This window comes from Podarcis vaucheri (genome assembly GCF_965113315.1).
Source record: "Podarcis vaucheri genome assembly, chromosome: 2".
NCBI classification, from domain to species: domain Eukaryota; kingdom Metazoa; phylum Chordata; class Lepidosauria; order Squamata; family Lacertidae; genus Podarcis; species Podarcis vaucheri.
Genome location: NC_138760.1, coordinates 108,398,192 through 108,422,725, shown reverse-complemented (window position 1 = coordinate 108,422,725; position 24,534 = coordinate 108,398,192). Strand labels below are relative to the sequence as shown.

The 24,534-nt window shown below is 42.9% G+C and overlaps 1 protein-coding gene across 4 annotated transcripts in view; it reads right to left on the bottom strand.

Annotated features, from left to right (window-relative positions):
* FHIT (fragile histidine triad diadenosine triphosphatase) overlaps positions 1-15,988 on the bottom strand; it is a 1,063,956-nt gene extending 1,047,968 nt beyond the window's left edge. For 2 of the 4 annotated variants that reach the window (XM_082210826.1, XM_082210828.1), the window contains exon 1: positions 15,869-15,987. The gene's annotated coding sequence lies outside the window, so the exon portion shown is untranslated. Of the gene's footprint in view, positions 1-15,868 lie in introns of all 4 variants that reach the window. The other 2 variants (XM_082210821.1, XM_082210827.1) reach the window with 2 other exon arrangements.
* Between the last annotated feature and the right edge of the window lie 8,546 nt (positions 15,989-24,534).

Below are 24,534 nucleotides of genomic sequence, written 5' to 3'. Positions count from 1 at the left end.
ACTTCCCTAACTACAAAAAGTTTTGGGTTTGTTTGTTTTTTAGGTGGAAGTGTTGTGCCAGAGCAACAGACTACTTTAATCCATTTTAATTGCGCAAACCTAAATTTCTGATATGCAACTGAATCTTTCCCACAAAATACTGAGTTGACCAAAGGATAACCCACCCATCTCTTGCACAATTGGCCACTTCCTACATGGTGGCTCTACATACATACATGCATAAATAAATATATACATAATTTTATATGTATGTCCCCTTTCCACAGTTCAAACCATGCTCAAGGCAGCTTACAACATAAAAAATACATCACTACAACATAACGAAAGTAATTATAAATAAATAAAACATTAAAAAATACACAACCAAACAGTTTCCACATAAATCACAACAAGATCTAAAATAGATACAAAAAAACAAGAGCAACAACCCCTGTCCCAACAAAACCCCCTAAACAATGCACCATCCCAAGAGCCTGTTCAGTAGCCTTGGCTTTTGTAGCTGGAGTCAGTCAGGGCCCTGCCCACCCAGGCCAGGTGGAAAAGGCAAGCAAGGCAGGGAGCAAGTCTTCCAGGACTCATAGCCAAGATGGTATTTCAGCTGCGAAAAAGAAATATGAGGCTACCGCGAGAAGGCTGATTGGGAAACTTAAGCTTTCCTTAAAAATGACTAAATACTGGAAGCAACCCATTTTATTTATCTTACTGTATGGTATATCTACAGCATTTAGCAGAAAAATTCCCAAGTGCCTGGCAGAATACAAAAAAAAAAAACCCAAACAAACCCAGACTATGTAATGAATATGCAGAAGAGGATTTGGAAGACAGCAGATGACAAATGGAACACGAGTTTACAGCAACATAAAACAGCAAATCCTTTCATGTATATACAAGGTTATCACTTGCAAAGCGGCAGGGTAATCCTGCTTGAAGAGAAAGGTTGCAATAGATGACCCAGGTCATCCTCTACCCCGCCAACACCCCAATCCTATCTGCTGTGGGCCTTCTAGCAAGATATGTCAGTAATTCCAGGTAAGAGCTTTCTTAGTAAACTCTGAAAGCTAAACAGCACATGAAGCAATTAACAGCACAATCCTATCCATTCAGAAGCTTGTGTTCAGTAGCGCTTACAACCAGGTAACTGTATATCGGATTTTAGTCAGCATTAACAAAAGCTGCAGTCCTCGGCTCTATTCACACTTCACCATGCACTCACTCAGTTTCCAGGGCTGGGTTCTTAATCTGTGCTTAAACAACATTATCTAAAATGTATATGCATCCTGTATTTTGTTGTGATGCATTGTTTCATATCGATTGGGAGTCCTTAAGCCATTCCCAGTTTGTCTCTGGCCGAGGCCTGAACCCCTTTACAGAGGGTGAGGACATCCCTGCCCATGAACACCCACTGGTGTGTACACAAACAGAAACGAACCCGACACTAATGAAGTTGTGTTGATGTGGACAGCTAGAGGGGAAGGAGCTGTGAAATGCACCCAAAACCAACAACCCTTCACTGTGCTCTAAGGCGGTAATGTGAACACATTCCGACACACACTTTTATGCTTAAGGCCCACTGAACTTTAGCTGGACTCAGCGTTTGAAGTGAACGTGCCTAGGTTCAGGCTGACAAAGAAGTTTGCTTTCACACTACAGCAAAGCAGGTTCCATTTGCAGAGGTATATAGTTCCTTGGATTTGCCCGCAGCTCTTTGGAATGGAAATCATTCTAGAACTAATGTGAAGCTTTGCTGTAAGTGGAAAATGACACACTTTAAACAATGGAACAGTTCACAAAGGACGCCTGGGTGTACGTTCTGTAATAGTACAGCCTCATGCAACTGTCTGGTACCTCATCCCACATTGCAGCTGATGTTACTAAGCACAGACTCCAGGGCTTCAACATCCAACTTTTCTTCCCATCTCCACCCCCTTGCTGTTTACAATCTTCCTGACAAGAAGTTACAGAGAATACCAAACGCTGCATACTACTTTGTAACATTTGGCTTGGCCTAATAAAGGTACAGTGGTACCTCGGGTTACATACGCTTCAGGTTACATGCACTTCAGGTTACAGACTCTGCTAACCCAGAAATAGTGCTTCAAGTTAAGAACTTTGCCTCAGGATGAGAACAGAAATCGTGCTCCGACGGCACAGTAGCAGCAGGAGGCCCCATTAGCTAAGTGGTGCTTCAGGTTAAGAACAGTTTCAGGTTAAGTACGGACCTCTGGAACGAATTAAGTACTTAACCCGAGGTCCCACTGTACTGCCCTAGTATGCATTGTATATTTTTCCCCATGGGCCAACGTACCTACCTTTGTGTTTTAAAACACATAGCGGCGGAGGAAGCCGCTCAGGCGCCTGGGGCAGCGCGCCCTGGGGCGAGGGCAGGGTGAGCCACCCATAGGGGTGGGGCGAGGGCAGGGCGCACCATGGAGCCTCCGGAGTCTGCCTGCCTCCTCCCACTCACCTGCCCTACAGCTGGGGGGGAGGCAGTGGGTGGCCCGTTTGGGCAGCATGGAGCCTGTGCATGCCCAAGCCACTGTGTCTCTTCCAGGAGAGACATGTGGCTTGGGTGTGCTGCAGGCCTTCCGTTGAGTGCCGCCCGGCATTTTGTCACCCCCCCCCTCAGTGGTGACACCCAGGGCAGCCCACCCCCACCACACCTTCCTCCACCCCTACACACACACACACACACACACACACACACACACCGTCTTACTTCCCACAGGCAACCAGACAAGTGGATAGCCACAAGCCTCTTCTACAACACAGAGTATATTTGTATTTAAAGCAGACATATTAAACCACATTCGCTGAAACTAAGCTGGTTTTCTGCAAATGCTGTAATCTGTTTTCAGGGCTTTGTAGCTTGCATAGCGTATTTATGATTTCCAGAAGGTGAATGGAGGTTGCTCAGGTTTGCAAGGTAAGGCAGATTTCCTCAGCGTTTCCCAAGATAAACATTGTGAGAAGTGATCACTGCATCTCATCACCACTTCTTAATTTGCCTAGGGCTGCAACCATGCATACATACACTTACTAGGTAGTAAGTCTCAATGAACTCTGTGGGTCTTACTTCTGAGTAAATATCCTCCAGATATCGTCATGCATATTTTACAACAGTAAAAACAAGGTAATAAATGATACAAAGTGCAGATCAACTTTCGCTGAGAGAACAAGATATTTGTATCCTTTTGTGATGACACACCAGAATCGGCACCACTTTTATATAAATTGATACAAATGGGCGATGGAAAAAAAGTGATGCTTTTGTATGAAAAGTGCCTCATAATGTGCTTTAAAAGAAACTGTGAAAATATTTATCCAGATTTATTACTGACAGTCTCTGTAGCTTTTTCTATAATAGACTGCACTTCTAGGGGATATTTGTAGATTGATAGCAGAAAGTGGCAATAGATTGACAACTTCTCTCCCTATGTTAAGCCTAAGATTGCATATGAGAACAAATGCAGATCACAACTAATTCAAGCAAGTTACAAACTCATAACTGGCTGATTCTTAAAGCAGAAACAACCCAGATTCAACAAGCCATTTTCCAGCTGTTTCCCCCATTTTTCATGCTTCATCCATCTTAGGTCCTTCATAAACCACAAGGGGATGTGCAGAAGGGAGAGGAAGGAGAACAGACCTGGAGGCATCTATATCGATTCCCCTACCAACTTGCTGTTCCATGGGTTAACAGAGCAGTCAAAGTCAGTGTGAACAACCTCCAGAGAATACTCCACCTAGCTTCAGTAATCTCCAAAACCACATGTGAGTGTGTGTGTATACTCAGTGCAAATAGCTCCTGCCTTTGAAGATTGCTCTCTGGAGGCCACAGTGGAATACCTGAGTGAAACAGAAAAGTCTGCAGTTGAGAGTCAACTGCTAACAGATTCTTATTATCTCATGAAGTTTTGTAAGGCAGAGATATCCAGGAAAGACGTCCCAGTGTTTCTAATTCTGTATAATGAAATGTTAGCAACATTGATTCACAATGAAGCTAGGAATATAAAGTACAAGAGCAGGGTAAAAAATGGTAAAAATAGCATCGTATGCAAATGACACATCACTGCCATACATATGCAATGCTATAAATAAACTGGACCTCTGAATGATAAAAGCATAGCCAGGATTTCAGATAACACAATAAATAGATCTAGAAGAGAACTTTATACAGATTAGTGTAGTGAGAATTCAACAAGCATAAGAAAGAGTTCTTGCTTTCATTAACAAGTTATCTGTAAGACATTCGGAATTATACTTGAGGCTTCCTTCTGGTATATCCTGTTCCACTTTCTCAACATTATACAAAACTCTGCTGTCATAATCATTCACCTCTTGCACACAGCAAGGAACACAATCCTTCAATTCCTTACATTGCCATTGTCCCAGTCTTTCCCAATCAAGCACCAGCTTGCCTCCGTAGCCTTGTCCTATCCTATTTCTTTGCCCTTTGCCCAAGGCCTTCCCTCCTCCATGGTGAATTGACGCCTCCATCTTCACCACCTTCAGCCACCAAAATGTCTCCTGTTCCCGTTAAAGGCTCCACCCATATATTCTGTTACAAATTCCAAACTCCTTCTTAGAACATCTGTGGGACAGTATTGCCCCTCTCCTACTGCAAAGCACTCCCCAAACAATTTTTCCACGAAGCAGTTGGCTCCATCCCATTAATCCTCATTTGTAAGGATGATGAAATTTGTCTTACTGCATTCATAGTACTTGCATTTGTGCCTTTACTCACCTCTTCTATTCCACTCCTTGCTGCTTTTGCCGCTTGTTCCTGGTGTCCATCTTTTTGAGCAACTTAAGAAAGCTCTTGGACTTCAGACATGACATGTCACTTTCTTCAATATCAAAAACAATATTGTAGAAAAAACCAACACACCCAAAAGCCTCATTTATCATTACTGAAAGAATAATTCAGAGTAGACCTATTGACGTTACTAGGCATGCCTAACTTAGATTCACCAATTTCAATGCATCTGCTCTAAGTAGAACTTAGTTGGATACAACCCACAGTACAGTGGTACCTCGGGTTAAGTACTTAATTCGTTCCAGAGGTCCGTACTTAACCTGAAACTGTTCTTAACCTGAAGCACCACTTTAGCTAATGGGGCCTCCCACTGCTGCCACGTCACCAGAGCACGATTTCTGTTCTCATCCTGAAGTAAAGTTCTTAACCTGAAGCAATATTTCTGGGTTAGCGGAGTATGTAACCTGAATCGTATGTGGCCTGAAGTGTATGTAACCTGAGGTACTACTGTATGAACAAGGCCGGCCCAGGACATTTTGCCACATGAAGTGAAACAGAAAATGCCGGGGGGGGGTCCTCTGCTCCCACCGTCACTGCCTAAGGTGACTAGAGGTGGCCTAGGGAAGCCCCAGAGAACTGAACGTGGTAGGGGGGGGGGAGAAAGAGGCAGGAGAAGAACAGGGGGCAGCAGCATGGTTGAGGCGGCAGCGGGCAACAAACACAGAAGGCGAGGAGTGGTGAACTCCTGGGCCCCCCATATCTACAGTCCCTCACTGAGCCACATGGTTGGGACAGCCCTGGGCATGAGGTGTGAACTACATCACAGAAAAAACCTAAAGGATTCCCATTTGTTATTAAATTTACATGTTTTTAGATACCTTTAAATGTTTTGAATTATGGCAGGTTATAAATTTAATAAATACGTATCAATAACTGATCAGTTGTGTATACCATATAGAAAAAAAATGTGGGGGAAGGATAAAAGTAGACCAGCAGAGGATTGGACACACTGAGGAATTACGTAACAACTGAATGGTAAATCATTATCTCCAGATATACATTTCTTCAACAGTCAATATAAACTAATAATGCACTGGTATCTAACTCCCTAGGAGTTAAAAAAAATGATGTATGGATCACAACAGCGGAAGTGTTGAAGATATAATGGAATACAAAGGGGTTTTCATCCATATCTGATGAACTTGTCTTGCAGTAAAATATATTTTGCTTGGAAGAATGAAGTAAAACTATAGCAGTGATGCTGTACAAATTTCATATGAGAATAACCCCGCCCCCCAGCCCATCAAGTACTGGTGGCCCACTGGAGAAAGTCTTCAGGAGGGATTGCTCTAACTGCCACAGCAGTTCAAAAATTCAAAATTCACTTCCTAGATAGATCCTCAGGAGCTGCACCTGTAAATTTCAACTTAAGGTGTAAATTCCACCTTAGTCCAAACATCTGTTTCCTCAAGTTATTTTCCTAATGGCGACCCCCAATTTTAAGTGTTCAGTTTCACTGCATTGTCATGAACATACCGGTACTTGCCTGAAGTGTGCTGTGGCAGTGAAAGGGGATAATAGTAATTATTAAGCAACAGAAGGTTGCTTGATCAGTCTCTGAGGCATCCACAGTTCAGATCACTTCACCTCCAGAAAAATGTGGCGGACAAAAGATCAATGAAAATGGTGAGGTAGATACATTATCTTCCTTATAAAGAAAAGCTGAACCAGCTTAAATAAAAACCAGCTTTCTTGGGAGATAGGGAAGAAGTGTCAGGATAGCAAAAAGTAATATTACCAAACCCCCCCCCCCAAAAAAAAAGTGTAATTGGGGTGGGAGGAGACAATTTAAGAAAGAATTTTTTCATTTCCTTTCAAAATATAAAAACCCTGTTGGTTGATTGACTGATTGACTACTAAGGTCCCAAGATGGGTGACAACATTAAAAACAATTTAGAACAACTTGTCGTCCCTTGACAATTGTGCGTAAATGGATTTGAGCCCAAGGAATTTCTCAGAACACACAATTAATCTATGGAACGAATAGCCACATGAACTTTGTGGTGGGTACTAGTTTAAAATGCTTGCTTAAAATAATCAGATGAAACACAGAGAACACATCTGTTAGGGGCTGCTAGCTGGGGCAGCCAGAGTCGCATTAACTATGTTTTAGAGACAGCAAGCCTCTGATTACCAGATGTTAAGTACTAACAACAGGGATGGCCATCAATATCAAGCCCAGCTTGTGACTCTCCTTGTGACATATGGCGGCCAACTCTTAGGAAACGGGAATGCTCAGCTAGATAAACTCTTGGGCAATCCCTGTGCTCTTAAGCTGCAGCTCCACGCAGAAACATGAAATCAAGAGAGGCAGGGTTGAAAGCTATCATAAACGTGCAAATACATATAATCAGTAACTATCTAAAATGCTTTCAAAGCATACTTTTCATTTCCACAGTAATATAAATGAAACACTAGCTATGTGACAACATAATTAGCTGTGTCAATAAAGTCAGTGAAACTGGCAAGATTACTTTCCAAATTCTGGAAAATAAGAGCTCTTGAGATTTATGCATGTTAATTCTTACACACTGCCACAAGAATACAACCCATTTGTCTCTGAATGTCTACATTCAATTAGATGCACTTGACAGATGTTTGCTCCTTAACCAGTGATTCATTTAGAAATTTGTAACCATTTCTAGGGTCTACAGTTCTCCAGAACTGCTGTCTATTCATTTAGGACTTGCATAAGATTTAAACAGATTAAAATTACCATTACCATTTTTTAAGAGAGTTGATTAAGTAATTTAATTAAATCTAATTACTTTTGAATCTCCATTCAACACAATATCAAAGTTTAATGTGGAGTAAAAATCATAATATTCCACAGGGTATTCCCCTGGGCAACTGTAATTTCTTATCTGCTGGAGAAAAATATACTGGTCAAACTGGGCCAAGTCAAACCAACTACAACTCAGTACTTCATATTGAAGGGCCACTTAAAACTTATGTACAGTATTTCCCATACAGAAGGGTTTTTTTGTATAGGAAAAACATCAAAACCCTGAACAAATTTTGATGTGCAGTGATCACTCTTATGTCTATTTTGCTGCATGTACATGCATTGAAGGGGCGAACTGACAAGTTAATTACATTTAGCTTTCATGAGCACTCCGTATCTCCCATTCAGTGTTTGTTTGTTTTTTTAAAGGAAAAAAGGTAATTTAGATGTTCTGTCTCTTTACAGTGCACAGAATGTAACTTTAAAATTAGGAGTACCATTCAGCTGTCATTCAAAGAAGATTTAAAGGTGCTCTGAATATATTAAAATGCATTGGAGAGGAATATGAAAAGCAGGTTATGCAATCAAGGAAACTAGTATCTGCTGGACATTGCAGACATCTTGCCCTGGGGGAGGAAAAAGGTGAAATGCGTAATGCAATTTTTCCATTAAACATTTCAGTGATTCAATTGAAACTTAAGTGGCCAACATCCTACCACATATTTCAGAATGTCTTATTTAAATCACCAACATCAAATATTTGAAAATGACTTACTAGGAGATCTGCCTGGAGGTAGGACATATTGTTAGCAATTATTCTTCCACCTGAACTTTATAAATGTGTGCTTCGGAATGTTATGTTTCAAATTAATTGTACTGCTCTCTTTGTAACTAATTGCAATACATCCTAACTGTATCCCCAGAATGAGTGTTGCATACATCTAGTAATTTAATGTGTTATTTAAAACAAGTCACACCAAGGTCAGAATCATATATATATATATATAACATTTGCCTAATGATACTGTTAATTTACCGAGGAAGGAGAATCGACACTGTACACAGAACGAGGGAAAACTATTGCAAAATATGACCTAGCACTGCCAAAATGTGTCAGCATTGTCATTCAGTTTTTGGCACTTACTCCCTCCAGATTTCTGGCTATTTGTCCCTGTGCAATTCTCATTTAAGAAGTGTATGTAAGAAGTGTATTTAAGAAGTGTATGTAAGCATGGGAAATAAACAAGATGAGCTTGAGCTCTTGGTACAGCAAACTAAATATGACATAATAGGCATCACTGAAACCTGGTGGGATAAGTCCCACGATTGGAATGTAATAATGGGGGGATACAATCTATTTCAGAGAAACAGACCAGACAAGAAAGGAGGAGGAGTGGCGTTATATGTCAGGGATGTGTATACCTGTGAAGAGATCCAAGATTTAGAACCTCAAAGCCAAAGTGAGAGCATTTGGGTCAAAATTAAGGGAGAGAAGAATAACAGAGACCTCATTGTGGGAGTTTACTATAGATCCCCAAGCCAAACGGAGGACATAGATGATGCCTTCCTGGAACAGATGGCCAAGCATGCAAAAGGAAGGGAGATAGTAGTAATGGGGGACTTCAATTACCCGGATATTTGTTGGACGTCAAACTCAGCCAAGAGCATAAGGTCAAACAGATTCCTCACTGGCCTTGCAGACAACTTCATTGTCCAGAAAGTGGGAGAAGCAACAAGAGGAACAGCCATTTTAGATCTGGTCCTAACCAATGTTGATGACCTGGTTAGTGGGGTAGATGTGGAAGGATCATTAGGCGCGAGTGATCATGCTCTTCTGAAGTTTACTATACAGCGGAAAGGAGCAGCCAAGCATACTAGGACTCAATTTCTTGACTTTAAGAAAGCCGACTTCATAAAACTTAGGGAAGTGCTGGGTGAGATCCCATGGACAGCAATACTAAAAGGAAAGGGAGTTCATGATGGCTGGGAGTTTGTTAAGAGGGAGATAGTAAAAGCACAACGACAGGCAATACCAATGAGACGGAAACGTGGAAGGTGCCTAAAGAAGCCAGGGTGGCTATCTAAAGAACTTTTAACTGAATTAAGATTAAAAAAGGATGTGTACAAAAAATGGAAAAGGGGGGAAACCACCAAAGAGGAATTCAAACAAATAGCCAGCACGTGTAGACACAAAGTCAGAAAAGCTAAAGCACAGAATGAACTCAGGCTTGCTAGAGAGGTTAAAAGCAACAAAAAAGGCTTTTATGGGTATGTTCGTAGCAAAAGGAAGAACAAAGAAACAGTGGGGTCACTCAGAGGAGAAGATGGTGAAATGCAAACAGGGGACACAGAAAGGGCTGAACTCCTCAATGCCTTCTTTGCCTCAGTCTTCTCCGATAAAGAAGACAATGCCCGACCTGAAGAATTTGGAGCAAATGATTCAGCAAAGGAAACACAGCCCAGAATAACTAAGGAGATAGTACAAGAATATTTGGCTAGTTTAGATGTATTCAAGTCTCCAGGGCCAGATGAACTGCATCCAAGAGTATTAAAAGAACTGGCAGATGTGATCTCAGAACCACTGGCAGTCATCTTTGAGAATTCCTGGAGAACAGGCGAAGTCCCGGCAGACTGGAGGAGGGCAAATGTTGTCCCTATTTTCAAAAAGGGGAAAAGAGAGGACCCAAATAATTACCGCCCAGTCAGTCTGACATCAATACCAGGGAAGATTCTGGAACAGATCATTAAGCAAACAGTCTGTGAGCACCTAGAAAGGAATGCTGTGATCACCAATAGTCAGCATGGATTTCTGAAAAATAAGTCATGTCAGACTAACCTGATCTCGTTTTTTGACAGAATTACAAGCCTGGTAGATGAAGGGAACACAGTGGATGTAGCCTACCTTGATTTCAGCAAGGCATTTGACAAGGTGCCCCATGATATTCTTGTAAAGAAGCTGGTAAAATGCGGTCTTGACTATGCTACCACTCAGTGGATTTGTAACTGGCTGACTGCCCGAACCCAAAGGGTGCTCATCAATGGTTCCTCTTCATCCTGGAGAAGAGTGACTAGTGGGGTGCCACAGGGTTCTGTCTTGGGCCCGGTCTTATTCAACATCTTTATCAACGACTTGGATGATGGACTCAAGGGCATCCTGATCAAATTTGCAGATGACACCAAACTGGGAGGGGTGGCTAACACCCCAGAGGACAGGATCACACTTCAAAACGACCTTGACAGATTAGAGAACTGGGCCAAAACAAACAAGATGAATTTTAACAGGGAGAAATGTAAAGTATTGCACTTGGGCAAAAAAAATGAGAGGCACAAATACAAGATGGGTGACACCTGGCTTGAGAGCAGTACATGTGAAAAGGATCTAGGAGTCTTGGTTGACCACAAACTTGACATGAGCCAACAGTGTGACGCGGCAGCTAAAAAAGCCAATTCAATTCTGGGCTGCATCAATAGGAGTATAGCATCTAGATCAAGGGAAGTAATAGTGCCACTGTATTCTGCTCTGGTCAGACCACACCTGGAGTACTGTGTCCAGTTCTGGGCACCACAATTCAAGAAGGACACTGACAAACTGGAACGTGTCCAGAGGAGGGCAACCAAAATGGTCAAAGGCCTGGAAACGATGCCTTATGAGGAACGGCTAAGGGAGCTGGGCATGTTTAGCCTGGAGAAGAGGAGGTTAAGGGGTGATATGATAGCCATGTTCAAATATATAAAAGGATGTCACATAGAGGAGGGAGAAAGGTTGTTTTCTGCTGCTCCAGAGAAGCGGACACGGAGCAATGGATCCAAACTACAAGAAAGAAGATTCCACCTAAACATTCGGAAGAACTTCCTGACAGTAAGAGCTGTTCGACAGTGGAATTTGCTGCCAAGGAGTGTGGTGGAGTCTCCTACTTTGGAGGTCTTTAAGCAGAGGCTTGACAACCATATGTCAGGAGTGCTCTGATGGTGTTTCCTGCTTGGCAGGGGGTTGGACTCGATGGCCCTTGTGGTCTCTTCCAACTCTATGATTCTATGATTCTATGAAATAAAACAGTAGGTAGCAAAGCTACTCTATAGATTTTTTAATGTTATAATCTGAACATCTTATTCTAGAATATACATCTGGGCCACTTTTGCACATTACACTACAATAAACCATAGCTTAGAACAAACACAGTGGCTCTGGAGTATGTTCTCAGCTACAGATCTTGGTTAAGAAGGAGAGATCTTAAACATGATCCAGGCTTCAGACAACACACTAAGCCAAACCTTGGCTTAACTACCATCCCACACTGAGATGAAATGCCCAGGAAAAAGCAAAGAAGGCACATGCTCTTCTATGGGAGCCGGCACACTTTTGCAGTTGCAAAATTTTGGCTTACCATGATGTGTGAACCAGGCCATAACGTCAGTGAATCTGAGTGGAAGGTTTAAAATGATCTAACTCAGTGATTCTTAACTACTGTAAGGCCATAAGCTCCCCTATAAATTTGAGGGGAGCATTCAAGGGAGAACAAATGGAAGACATCAAGACTTTGAGGCAGTCCCTTGAAATGGCTTCTGGCAGCTAGCAGAAGAGAATTAAACCTCCTTTAGGATGAAATCTCATATCCTAGTTGCACATGGTGAAGAGGAATTAAACAAGATTGCTCCCTTCCTGCTAGGGGCTAAAGACCAAAACAAACAAAAAGAATCCATCAATGTACAATGAAACTAAGTATGGAAAAAGGAGAAACAAGTTATCAGAAAAATGCCAATCAAGCTCAAATAAGGACTGGCTCCTTTTTAAGAATGGAAGAGCCTGCTGGATCAGACCAAAAGCTTATCGAGACACGCATCCTGTTCTCACAGTGGTCAACTAAATGCCTGTGGAAAACCCACAAACAGGACCTGACACTCTCCCATCCTGTGATTTCCAGCAACTGGTTTTTCCCTTCTCTGCGTACAGGGTGCAAGAAAATGGATCCAAACTACAAGAAAGAAGATTCCACCTAAACATTAGGAAGAACTTCCTGACAGTGAGAGCTGTTCGACAGTGGAATTTGCTGCCAAGGAGTGTGGTGGAGTCTCCTTCTTTGGAGGTCTTTAAGCAGAGGCTTGACAACCATATGTCAGGAGTGCTCTGATGGTGTTTCCTGCTTGGCAGGGGGTTGGACTCGATGGCCCTTGTGGTCTCTTCCAACTCTATGATTCTATGAAAATACCACCTCATTATTTCCTATTTCCTTACCTCTACCATCTCTGCATTCCATTGGCCAAGATGAATTACAGGACCATCTATTTAGGCTTACTTGGGGCAGCGGGGGCAGAGAGGGGATTCAGTGATGATGTCATGTATTTTTGGTGGGTGGCAGTAGATTAAAGGCTAAGAACCACTGCTCCAACTTAACCCCTCATGTTGCCACCAATTACAAATTAACCCTATCAAGAAGACTATACAGTTCAACAACCGTTGCGCAGCAACAACAAAGTGACTCAACTTTGGAGGTGTACGCACAGTCCAAAGCATATAATAGTGGTTTGACTGCTTAAGACAGAGATGGGGAACTTGGTAAAAATCAATATAGAACCATTTTGTGCGCACACACACAAAAGTATGCACACACACAAACATAATTAGCTACTATGTTATATGATTCCATTTATATTATTTCTATACTGTATCCCATTATACATTTATACCCCACCTGCTAACACAGGCACAGGCAAACTCCAGCTCTCCAGATGTTTGGGACTACAATTCCCATTATCCCTGACCACTGGTCCTGTTATCTAGGGATGATGGGAACTGTAGTCCCAAACATCTGGAGGGCCGGAGTTTGCCTATGCCTGTGCTAACTCAAGGCAATTACAATGGCTTGGATCCTAATTTCTAACGAGCAGAAGTCAGCTCATGGAATATATCTGCAAGTGGCAATGGGGATGGGAATTTTTGCCACTTCCTTATTTCCCATACAGTCCTTGTGCCCTCTGGAAATCTGATCCAGAGGATTGGGGGACCCTCACCAGCAACATGGCTGCTAGAAGCTGTCGGAGCAGGGGACAGGAATATGTGGAAACTGTCTCCTTTTAAGCATGCAAGGAAAGAATGACCCATAGTCTTGAGTATTTCTCAAAAAACCGGTATCTGCACTGTGTGGATCAATACATATCTACAAAAGCTGCCTCTGCCCCCTCCATGAAAATTACCTCCTCCTCCCATTCCAAGCCAATTTTGGTTTGGAGAAGCCAACGCATCTTTGATGCACTCCTGGGCATCTGTCTCTTTGTCTAATTTGCAGCATGACAGCTAAGAAAGTGACAAAGATAGAACAATCAGATCTGAGCACAACAGCGCAGGATGTGACAAATAAGAAAAATAGGAAGGTAGAAAATGCAACTGTCTCTATACTAATAATGCGAGACCCAAATGGAAGGAAGAATGGGGAATGAAAATAACTTCCGAGCAATGGGTCACAATGAACCTCCACCTCCCCTCCTCATGTCAAGCACCGGAGGGGACAAACACACCCTCATGCCAATATAAGGAATATTCCTTGCAACTGAGAACAGCACGCAGGCACTGGCCCTCAGCCAGTCACAGCAGGGACCTTATAGCTGAAGGGAGGCAGGAAAACTGCTGTGAAAGCTGAGGAACATGTGCTCTGAACTCAATTGCAAACCCCCCCCCCCAAAAAAAAAAATAATTTTGAAGGCAAGGGAGTAATAGTTGGCACCAGAGGAGCAGAGAGAGGCAAGTGCCCTCCAAGACAAGTAGCTCAATCTGCCTCACCCCCCATTGTTGGACCCTTCTCATTACTTAGAAGGAAAGGCACATTTCATATACAAAGTATAAGCATTAGCATACACTAGAAATTCAAAATATCTGAAGCATGATTACTTGAAAGTCAATAGGGATTACTGACAAGAAAATATATTCAGGATGGGAGAGTTAAAGTAATGTATGCCATTATTTCTGTTTCAGAAATCCACCATGTGGGACACAACTCACCTCACTCCCTGAAATGCATTTTGCCCGTTCTATGCACACCTCAAAAAAAAATTAAAAAAAATTTCAGGTGTGGATCACAGTTGCCCTTCATCACCAAAAGGTGGGAAGCAAATTAATTTATCTAAGAGGATGGTTTCCTTTTGGTAGCAAGCACTAAATTCAGGGACTTAGTTTTTGTATATATTTTACGTTCAGTATTGTTGCACAGTTGTAGCATCAAAATCCATTTCCAAAGCAAGTGCAATCTAAAGACGTGAGGATTCGGAATCAAATCATGTTTTTATGAGCAGCTGAGTGCACCTGCAGTCATCTGATTAGAGACCTAGCAGCTACCAGCAAGCAGGTGAGGCATGGACTTCCTTCATATAGATTAACTGTACTTAACATATACATATAGATTAACTATATACTGTATTTGCAAATCACACTACTGTACTAAACACCTGCATGACCAGAACTTGGTGATCTCTAATTGAGCAAAAACCCGGAAGGTGCAACCATGTGTGTTTTAAACCAGGACAACTGAAAAACAGGAGGCGCTGCTGTTGTTTCAGGGAAGAATTGGGGCAGTCTGTAGAATAAGTAAAATGAGCAGGCTTTTAAAGAGCCACACTCCCAAGGGAAGGGAAGGGGGCCCAAAACTTTAAAAGTGGCAGGTGTCATTTACCATGTCGGGAAGAGGGGGGGCAAGTATAGCCTCGAGACCACATTCTTCATCATTATTGTTTTTGTTGTTATTTTAGACAACCAGTCTTTAGACACAGAATGATCAAACCGCGGTAGGCAACCTTTGCAAAGGAAAAAGGGAGAGCTCGGTACTGGAGAGGGGGCGTTATTTATTGCTGGTAAATTAATCCAGAGTGGAAAAATATAAAGCTATTTGTGCAGATTTTCACAGATCCCAGTTCAAGATCATTATGCACCACTCCCCTCCCAGGGAATAACAAATTGCTAAACTAAGGATGCCATCGCACTTGGGGGGCAAGTGCCGCCGAACCCAGCAAGGCTTACTTCCGAGTAACCCTGCAAGGGCGGTGAGGAAAGCATCCGTTCTGTTAACCCTGCTGGTGCATATACTATACAGTATTGGAAGCGAGTATTGGAAGCTCGCTCGCTCGCTCGCTCGCTTGCAATGGCCAGCTGCCCCTCCACCAGCCCTCCCATCTCTCCCGAATATCCCCGCCGACCCAGAGGGCGAGCTCCTGCGGCGCGACATATAGGACCCACCCCCTTCTCTCTCCGCCCCGGTTCTCCACAAGGCGCGATTGATGGGAGGGGGGCGGCTAGAGAGGAGAGAGAGAGAGAGAGGACGGCAAACAAAATGGAGACTTACGCTCACGCTCTGGCAGCTTATTGCGCGTGCGCCATGGAAACGTCAGGCGGGGGCTGGCAAAGAGACAGCGGCGGTTCGCGTTTTGGGCAGCGCAGGCGCACTCACGCTAGAAGAGGACCAGGAAAAAAACCAAAAAAACCGACCGTCGACCCTTTCTTGCGGCTTCGGCAATGCGCGTGCGCGAAAGCTTGCGCGCGTTTTTACCTGCTGCCTCCTTGGTCCGTCCCCAAGTGAGAACCGTGATTGATTGATTGTATCTGAAGAAGTGTGCATGCTCACGAAAGCTTATACCAAGAACAAACTTAGTTGGTCTCTAAGGTGTTACTGGACACTCCCTCTCTCTCTCTCTCTCTATATATATATATATATATATATAGATTGAAGAGTGATTTCCCCTCCTTTCTGTTGGTGGTGGACATGATATCATTATAAATAACATTTTTTTTATTATTACATTTATATCCCACCTTTCCCCAAGGATGGTATACATAGTTCTCCTTCCTCCGTTTTATTCTCACAACAACACTGTGAGGTTGGTTAGGTGAAGAGACTGACTAGCCCAAGGTCAGCCAGGGAGCTTCATGGTCAAGTTAGGAAAAGGAGCCCGATTCCCCAAGTCTTAGTATAGCACTCAATAACTGCTATGCAACACTGCCTCTCCAGTGGATGTATTACAAATGGAGATTGATGACTCCATTGTTTGCAGAAGATACTTCCTGGTTATTGTTCACATGCACAGACACACACATATCACACATATATAAATGCGTGAACCATACACACACAAACACTTCACGGGGTGGAAGTGACAGCAGTCTATGAAGATAATACAACTGAAATGTCCATCACTGTAGCTGTGATTGGACAGCAGCCTGTACCTTCCCCTTACCTAGAAAATGCAAATCCAAAGACAGAAGTTTGTATAAATGATATATGTTATTACATAGTACATTTTTAAACATTGTTCTGTCATTCAAAGGCACATACAGTCCCTTGGCATTATCCACAAGGGAGGGCATGGTTGGGAGACTTTTACAATGGTCCCTGCAATGTAGTCCAGTGCTATTTTCCATGGGGAAGAAGGTGGTGTGGAGAAGCGAATAGAGAGCAAAGCTGTTGGAGAGCAGTGTTAACAACACTAGTGTATTCCAATAGGGAAGGTAGAATAGGAGTGATTATTTGTGTGAGAGAGAGGCCTGTGAGGTCTCTTCAGTTATGGTACTCAAAAAAACAAAAACAAAACATTGGCTCAAAATACTTTAATTCTAAGCATTTATTTTTATTTTTGCACCTTGCTTCTGTTGGTAAATCTCAGGCTTTGGGTAAAAACAAAGTGGATTCCACAAGCCTGAAGCCTTTCTTCCCTGGTCTGTAGCTTACTTCGGAGTAGACCTGTTAGTCTTTCATCATGGCATGCACACACAAGAGAACAAGAACTAAAATCATTCAGACTAACCGGGATCCACACAGTTCTCTCAATTTTCTTAATCATTTAGCCACCCTTGTTATAGAGCAATCATAATCCTATTTAGCTAGATGTAGGAAGATGTGTATTTAGGATTCTAACCAGTCCTTTTTTCTATTAAAAAAATGTTTAGGGGTACTCTCATTTTGACTCAAGAAAATCACCATTTTATAGTTCAAATCAGGAAAAATAAATGCAGTAAAGGGACAAAAGTACAAAGATTCACAAAATGTTTAGGGGTATGCGTACCCCTGCATCCCCCCCCCCGAAAAAAGCACTGATTCTAACCTTAGAGGCCAGGTGGAACCACTGCAGTGACAGGAATTTTGGGGTGCAGATCCATGCAGGTCCCTGCTCACTGCAGTTTGCTGGATGGAACAATAATGTCTCTGTCCCTCTGCTTAACCTACCAAGCAACACTGGGTTTTATTTTTGTTATCATATTATATTTTTGCAATAATGTTCTTCAGAATGTTCACTTTGTAAAACTTTTTTTTTCCATCCCACTCCCCAGAGGTTACATATTGCATAATTTATAACAGCTAGATTTGCAAGAAAGGCAGATTAAGGGATGGGATGCTGCTAGAATGGAAGAGTGTGTTTACCGGAGACAAATTTAGTACTCCGCTGTTAAGCAAGGAAAACAAATGCAAACACACGTAGCAAAATATGATGCATATTTACAGAGAATCTGTTCCCAACATTCAACAGACCACGACAGGATTCTCTGGAACAGAAGCAGAGCTGGGATTTTGGAAGGAACGTACTGTTGCACTCCACTCCTATCTCCGAACGGTGTGAGATTCCAGGGGTTCCAGGCAGCTTGCCCACGGTCCGGGCTTCCTTTTGGAAATGAGGCAAAGTGGAGACTGTGGCGTCTTTAGGATATATGGTTTATTTACACAAATATACAAACTGAGCCTATTGGTGGAGGGGTTTGCAGCATTAACACCCCAAGAGGGTCTTGCTTCTCCCAGAGGCACAGCTCTGGATTCAACGAGATGTCAGCGAATTCAATTCTTGACTACTTTAAACTCTCCCTTTATCTAACTCATTCTGAGTTAAGGGAGGGGCCCCTCCCATTTGCCATCTGGCACTGAGCCCTCCTCTCTTCGACTTTCCTCATGGCTCATTACCTTCCCTTTGTTCTCTAAATGGCTCATCTCCCAGGCCATTACCCCATCGGGAAAATGACCAGGCTTATATTTCAACATTTGCCTCGATTAAATTCTGATCCCCCTGCTGGACCCAGAAATGTACCCACAAACTGGTACCCACAAACTCCTAACAACACTTTCTTGGCTATTAACTGCTGCCATTTTTAGTGGGGTCTATATACTCCATCCCCTTCAAAAATATAAAGGCTTACAGTGTAATCCTAGGGGTGCCTACTCTGAAATAGGTCCCACTGTGTTTGGAGGGGATGGCAGCCTGGGCTTCCCTTGCTTCTGCCTTCCCTCAAGTCACACAGATCTTTCTTAAACAGGGAAGGTGGGAAAGGGGCCTGCCCCCAACAATTTCTGCAGACTGTTGGTGGTTCTTGTAAGGGAGTTGATGGTTTGGCTTTCTCCTTGTCTGGGCAACCCGGCTTCTACCGTCCCTTAGGTCACACAGATATTTCTTAGGTAGTCCCAGGGTAGTCCCTGTGTGGTTCTTTCAGGTGCCACCAATGACTTGCTATTATTTCATTATTGCTACTGTTCACTCATATGTACCCTTTTGACCAACGAAAGGAAAAGTGGCTCAGAAAGGAATAACAAACACTTTCAAGTACAAAAAAGGCAACTTAACAAAAATTTAAAGACAAGGTTGGCAGTTTGAATCCGCACAACGGGGTGAGCTCCCGTTGCTCTGTCCCAGCTTCTGCCAACCTAGCAGTTTAAAAACACACCAGCACAAGTAGATAAATAGGTACCGCTGCAGCAGGAAGGTAAATGGTGTTTCCGTGCGCTCTGCCTTCAGTCACGGGGTTTTGTTGCACCAGAAGCTGTTTTGTCATGCTGGCCACATGACCTGGAAAGCCGGCTCTCTCGACCTGAAAAGCATGATGACCGCCGCACCCCATGGTCATCTTTGACTGGACTTAACTGTCCAGGGGTCCTTTACCTTTACCAATATTTCAATAAATCTATGTCCAATGCATTCATGTTCCTGAAAAAAGGCAAAGGGCCAGTCCCCACAAAGATGTCAGAGAGAACAAAACGTAAATCTTTAGGCAGCAGCTCCCAGGTGCAGTGAAGGGTGGGGCAAGGCAGGTGGAAAACTTTACCCCTTGATAGTTGCAGCAATATGTGTGCTCTCTGGTCTGGGCATCCCGTCTTTTAACACATTGCCATTCCCCCTGTCCTTGACCTTTCCTTTCCACTGCTTTCTGAAAGTGGGTGGTTTGGGCCCCTTGCCCAGTCCAAACCACTTCATCAGTAGTAGCCCCAGTTCCCCATCACCACTCCTTTATGCAGTCATCATTACCAGAGACGCTATACCCCACTCATTTCCCACGAATGTACCCTGAGCGCATCCACAAATGGCTCTGTGTGTGTTCATTAAGAGCACCACTTCCTTTCCTCTCCCCACAAGCTTTCCTCTTCATTTGTTCCGCGGCTGCTGACCACAAAACTGTGGTCTCTCGCTGTAGTCATTCTTCTGTACGCATGGAAATGAATGGTCTCTAAACAACATAGAAAGCAAAAGCAGCAGTGTTGGTCTAAAAGAAGAAGAATTTCACAACCCACAGTTCTGCAATATCTTTATAAGATAAAGATAGAATCTTAATTGAATGTTCGTGCTAGAAGGTACCGTATTTTTTTATTAGAACCAACGAAAATATCACAAAATTGGAAGTGAGTCGACAAGCTGACTTCATGGCTACAGCATCCAATGGTGTTTTTTTTTAGGTATTTCTTCTATCTATCTGTCTGTCTGTCTATCTCTCTATTCATTTTTCTATCTATCTGTCTATATCTCCCAACCCCTCCCCTGTATTGAGTAGCATCTTACCTGATGGAAAAGTTCCGGAGAACTTGAAAGCTGGCAACAATTTTGTGGTCTTTGATCATAATGTAACAGGGTCCCACATAATAAAACATTCCCAAGCTGATTTAGATCATTGTAGGTATTATATACACATATACAGGACACCAAACTGGCAATAAAATTTCAATTCTCTCATTGCAGATGCATATCTGAATAAGGGTTTTTGATGAGCTCTAAGTGGAAGAAGCCGTATACATGCATGCATTTTTATTTTTAAAATGTGCTTAAATACAACTCCCAGAAGGGGAATCCAGTTCGCTATATCTGGTTTACATTCTTGAATTTTCATAACATGCTTAATAAAATGAATATATGCAAAGAGACTTTGAGAACGCAGTGATATTGGCAAAGCTCCTCGGTTGTACAGAATCTCATAATGTACACACACAGTGTATAATAATAGCACAGTACAAGGGATATATAAAATAAGGTTTGTTACAGCAATACTCGGGTTGCAAGAAAGAAAAAGGAATTTAAAAAACTAGTCCTGTTCAATGACATTTTCCACAGCATTTAACAACATCCTTTATATATATCATTAGACATTTTGGTTTGGACTATGAAATTCCATTATGTGTGTAGATTGATCTTCAACAGCTCTCCAGAGATGTGATATGACAAGGGGCTGTGATGTTGCTCCCATCGCTCACCAACCCTACCTACCCCCACCAATCTCCAAATTCAGTCAATTCACCTACTCCAACCCACTAGGCCTCCCCAACTTCCTAGTATTCACCACCCCTACCCCTTAAAGTTTGCCAAACCCCTCACCACCTTAAATCTCACAGAATCCACTTAGACATCACCAACCACCCCCCCCTTAGACCTTTGTGTTGCCACCCCATGCCACTACAGCCATGCAGGATGAACAGTTGGCCTGGCAGGAGGAGAACCACAGGAAGGCGGTCAGAAGCAGCAGCCAGCCAACCTGATTATCTGCTGCTGCTATTTTACCTGTGTTGACTCTTCATCTTAATTGACTGTGGCAGCCACAGATTAGAAGTTGGCTGGTCACTGCTTCCTACTTCCTCAGTTCCCCCTCCTCCTTCTTGTTTGGCTATGGCCGTGGCAGTAGGAATAGCGGATCCCCAAGCTCACCAGGGAGGAGGAATTTGGCCAGCAGTGCCACCTACCATCTAAGTCAGGGGTCTGCAACCCGCGGCTCCGGAGCCGCATGTGGCTCTTTTACACCTTTGCCGAGGCTCCAGGGCGGATACTAGTGAGGGGAGGAGGCGCATTGTGCGCCCCGACGCTCCCCACTGTGGCGGGCGCTGTACTGGCTGTGACGTCGCATGGGGGTGGTGCGTGTGTTGGTCACACACCGTCCCGACGTCACGTTCCCGCCCGCCCGCCTGTTACATTGTAAGGGCCATGTACGCTGGTCACTGCATTGAAAGGGGGCATGTACGCTGGTCACTGTTTTGAAGGGGAGTGAAGAACACACACACACAAAAAGGTAACTTGTTAATTTAACATTTATTTCTATGAGGAGGAGTAATTCTGAGGGGTCAAAGAAATAATAAAAAGTGACAAAAAAGTTATTTTTATAATGACGAGTTTTGTGGCTCCCAGTTTTTTTTTCTTCGGAAATGGGTCCAAGTGGCTCTTTTTATCTTAAAGGTTGCAGGCCCCTGATCTAAGTAATCTGGAGCAAGGGGACAGGGGCTGCAGACTGTTCTGTCTGTCCACCCACAGCTCACCTGGGCCACCTCTTGTCATGTTGTAGCTCACAGCACCACCGGTCTGTGGCCAAGTGAACTACAGTGCGACAACACACTTACATTTTTATTATATGTACTAGAGGAAGTATTTTCAACCTTTTCAGACCCATGACCCACTTATAACCCAAACATGCATTTAGGGATACATTTCTTAATATTTTACCATATATTTGTGTGGTGGTAGTGCTCCTTGGATCAGGCCATGAACCACCCGCGTCCCCTTACTTGTTGCCAAAGGCACCCTTTATGCCTCGCCAAAGCTACCCTCTCTGTCACAACCACACTTCCCCCTTAGAACTTGCCAAATCTCTGTTCGCTGGCCGGGGCTGCCCTCCTCACAGGTCTGGAATGCTCACTTGCTCCATTGCCAGCTTTGGCTGCCCATTCACTCTCTCACTGATCTCAGTTGGCTACTTGCCTGCCAGCCTTTATCTCTAGTTCCCTTCTCGGCTTCCAATGATGCTGAGATGACCAAGGAGCTCTCAGAGCCCAGTTTATCATTAGGCTACAGTTTGCAGCAGCATCTGCAGCAGCCACACATACTGCAGTGTGACGCCATCTTTAGGAATGTATTTATTAGGAAAGATAGAAATGTATACCAGAAAATCTACTGGGTACATTATATGATAACAAAGGGGAAAACACCTACAGTCTATCTTTAAATAGAGAAACAATGGGCCATCTACAAGAAAACAGATTCTATCCTCTGAAGATTTTAGAACAGCACTTGAAATAGACTTAACATGAAAATATATCTCAGCACAGTCATTTTACTGAATCTGCAGCTAATGGGTGGTATTCAACTCAGAGTAGGCTCACTGAAATTAATAGACCTAAACTCAGTCATGTTCATTAATTTCAATTGTCTACTCAGAGTAAAACTTGGTTGAATACCACCCTTTGTAATATTTAATCATAATTAGTTAATTTATTATTGTATTAATTTAATTTATTTTATCCTATTCCTCATTAGGAGCAAGATATTCTTTGGACTCAACAACTGTGAGAGAATCTGACATGCCAAGAAAGTTTCCATGTAAATTATATTTACATTGTCATAAAGTACAGTGTAGACATGGAATTCTATTGAGAAATATGTCCCCCACCCACCCATCCCCTTTCAGCCCATAACAGGTGAAAAGGTAAAGGACCCCTGGACAGTTAAGTCCAGTCTAAGGCGCCTGTGGGGTGCAGTGCTCATATCGCTTCAGGCCAAGGGAGCCAGCGTTTGTCCACAGACAGCTTTCCAGGTCATGTGGCCAGCATGACTAAATCTCTTCTGGCACAATGGACACTGTGACGAGTGGCCATAATAGGGGCGGGGGGGGGCAAGATAAGACCTTGTTGTGCTATTTAATTGGTCCTTGAGAAATGCATATTTGTTATCTAGATGGGTATGGATGAGGGTGGTCAGTGAAAAGGAGGTGAAGGTTCCTATATCCTTCATCATCATTCAGAAGAGGGAATTCAGCAGGTATAGATTGTCCTTGAAAAATGCATATTTGTTATCTAGATGGGTATGGATGAGGGTGGTCAGGTGAAAAGGAGGAGAGGGTTCCTATATCCTTCATCATCATTCAGAAGAGGGAATTCAGCAGGTATAGATTGTCATGCAAGCTACGCCTTCTATGTATCTGCCTCTTGCTATCTCCTTCAAATAGCTTGTTATCAAACAAAAATAGTGTGTTTGTCCCAGCTCCATAATAGTCAAAGTGGTTGTAAGATGTTGTCAAATATCCCAAGCCAATGGCCCCAACCCATGCTGTGCAGCAATGTTCCAGGTTTGTTTACAATACTAGTGCAATATAATGAATATAATGAAATACGCTTTTCTCAGAGCAGTCTGTCCAGATCAGAGTTCAGGATGAATACTGTTAAGTATGTAATCCTATGCACACTTACCTGGCAGTGACTATTTCTGAGTGAGCAGGCCTAGGATCAAGCTATAGGAGTGCTATATATGTGATAAATGTACACATGCACATGACAAATGCACAGCCTACTTCTCCTTTAGATGTGCTGTGGTATTTGCTGTAGCTAAAAATATTCTAAAAAGTCGTTTGCTGCATCCTTACTGGTCTGCAGTTTTCATTCCAGGTGATAAAATGTTCAAACACTGCCGGGAAGCCAATCAGAGGCAAACTTCATGGAGTTCGACAGTGCCTGATAAACAGTTCTAAGGTTTAACAGCCTACTGGGAGAAAGTTCTAATATTGGTACCCAACCCTACCTTTTGAAAAATAGACAAGCTCACAAGGCATCAGTTAAGAATAAATCAAACCAGAAACTTTCAGTCCAAGCTGTTTCTCTCTATATTGGTTTTAAAAATAACTCATAGGAGATTTATTTCTCCTTTAAAAGAGAGAGCAAGAGAAAGCAATGCTGCTCTTTTGCAAATTTGGATCTCTCCCCCCCAAAAAACCTAATTACCTTTACATTTGGGGAAA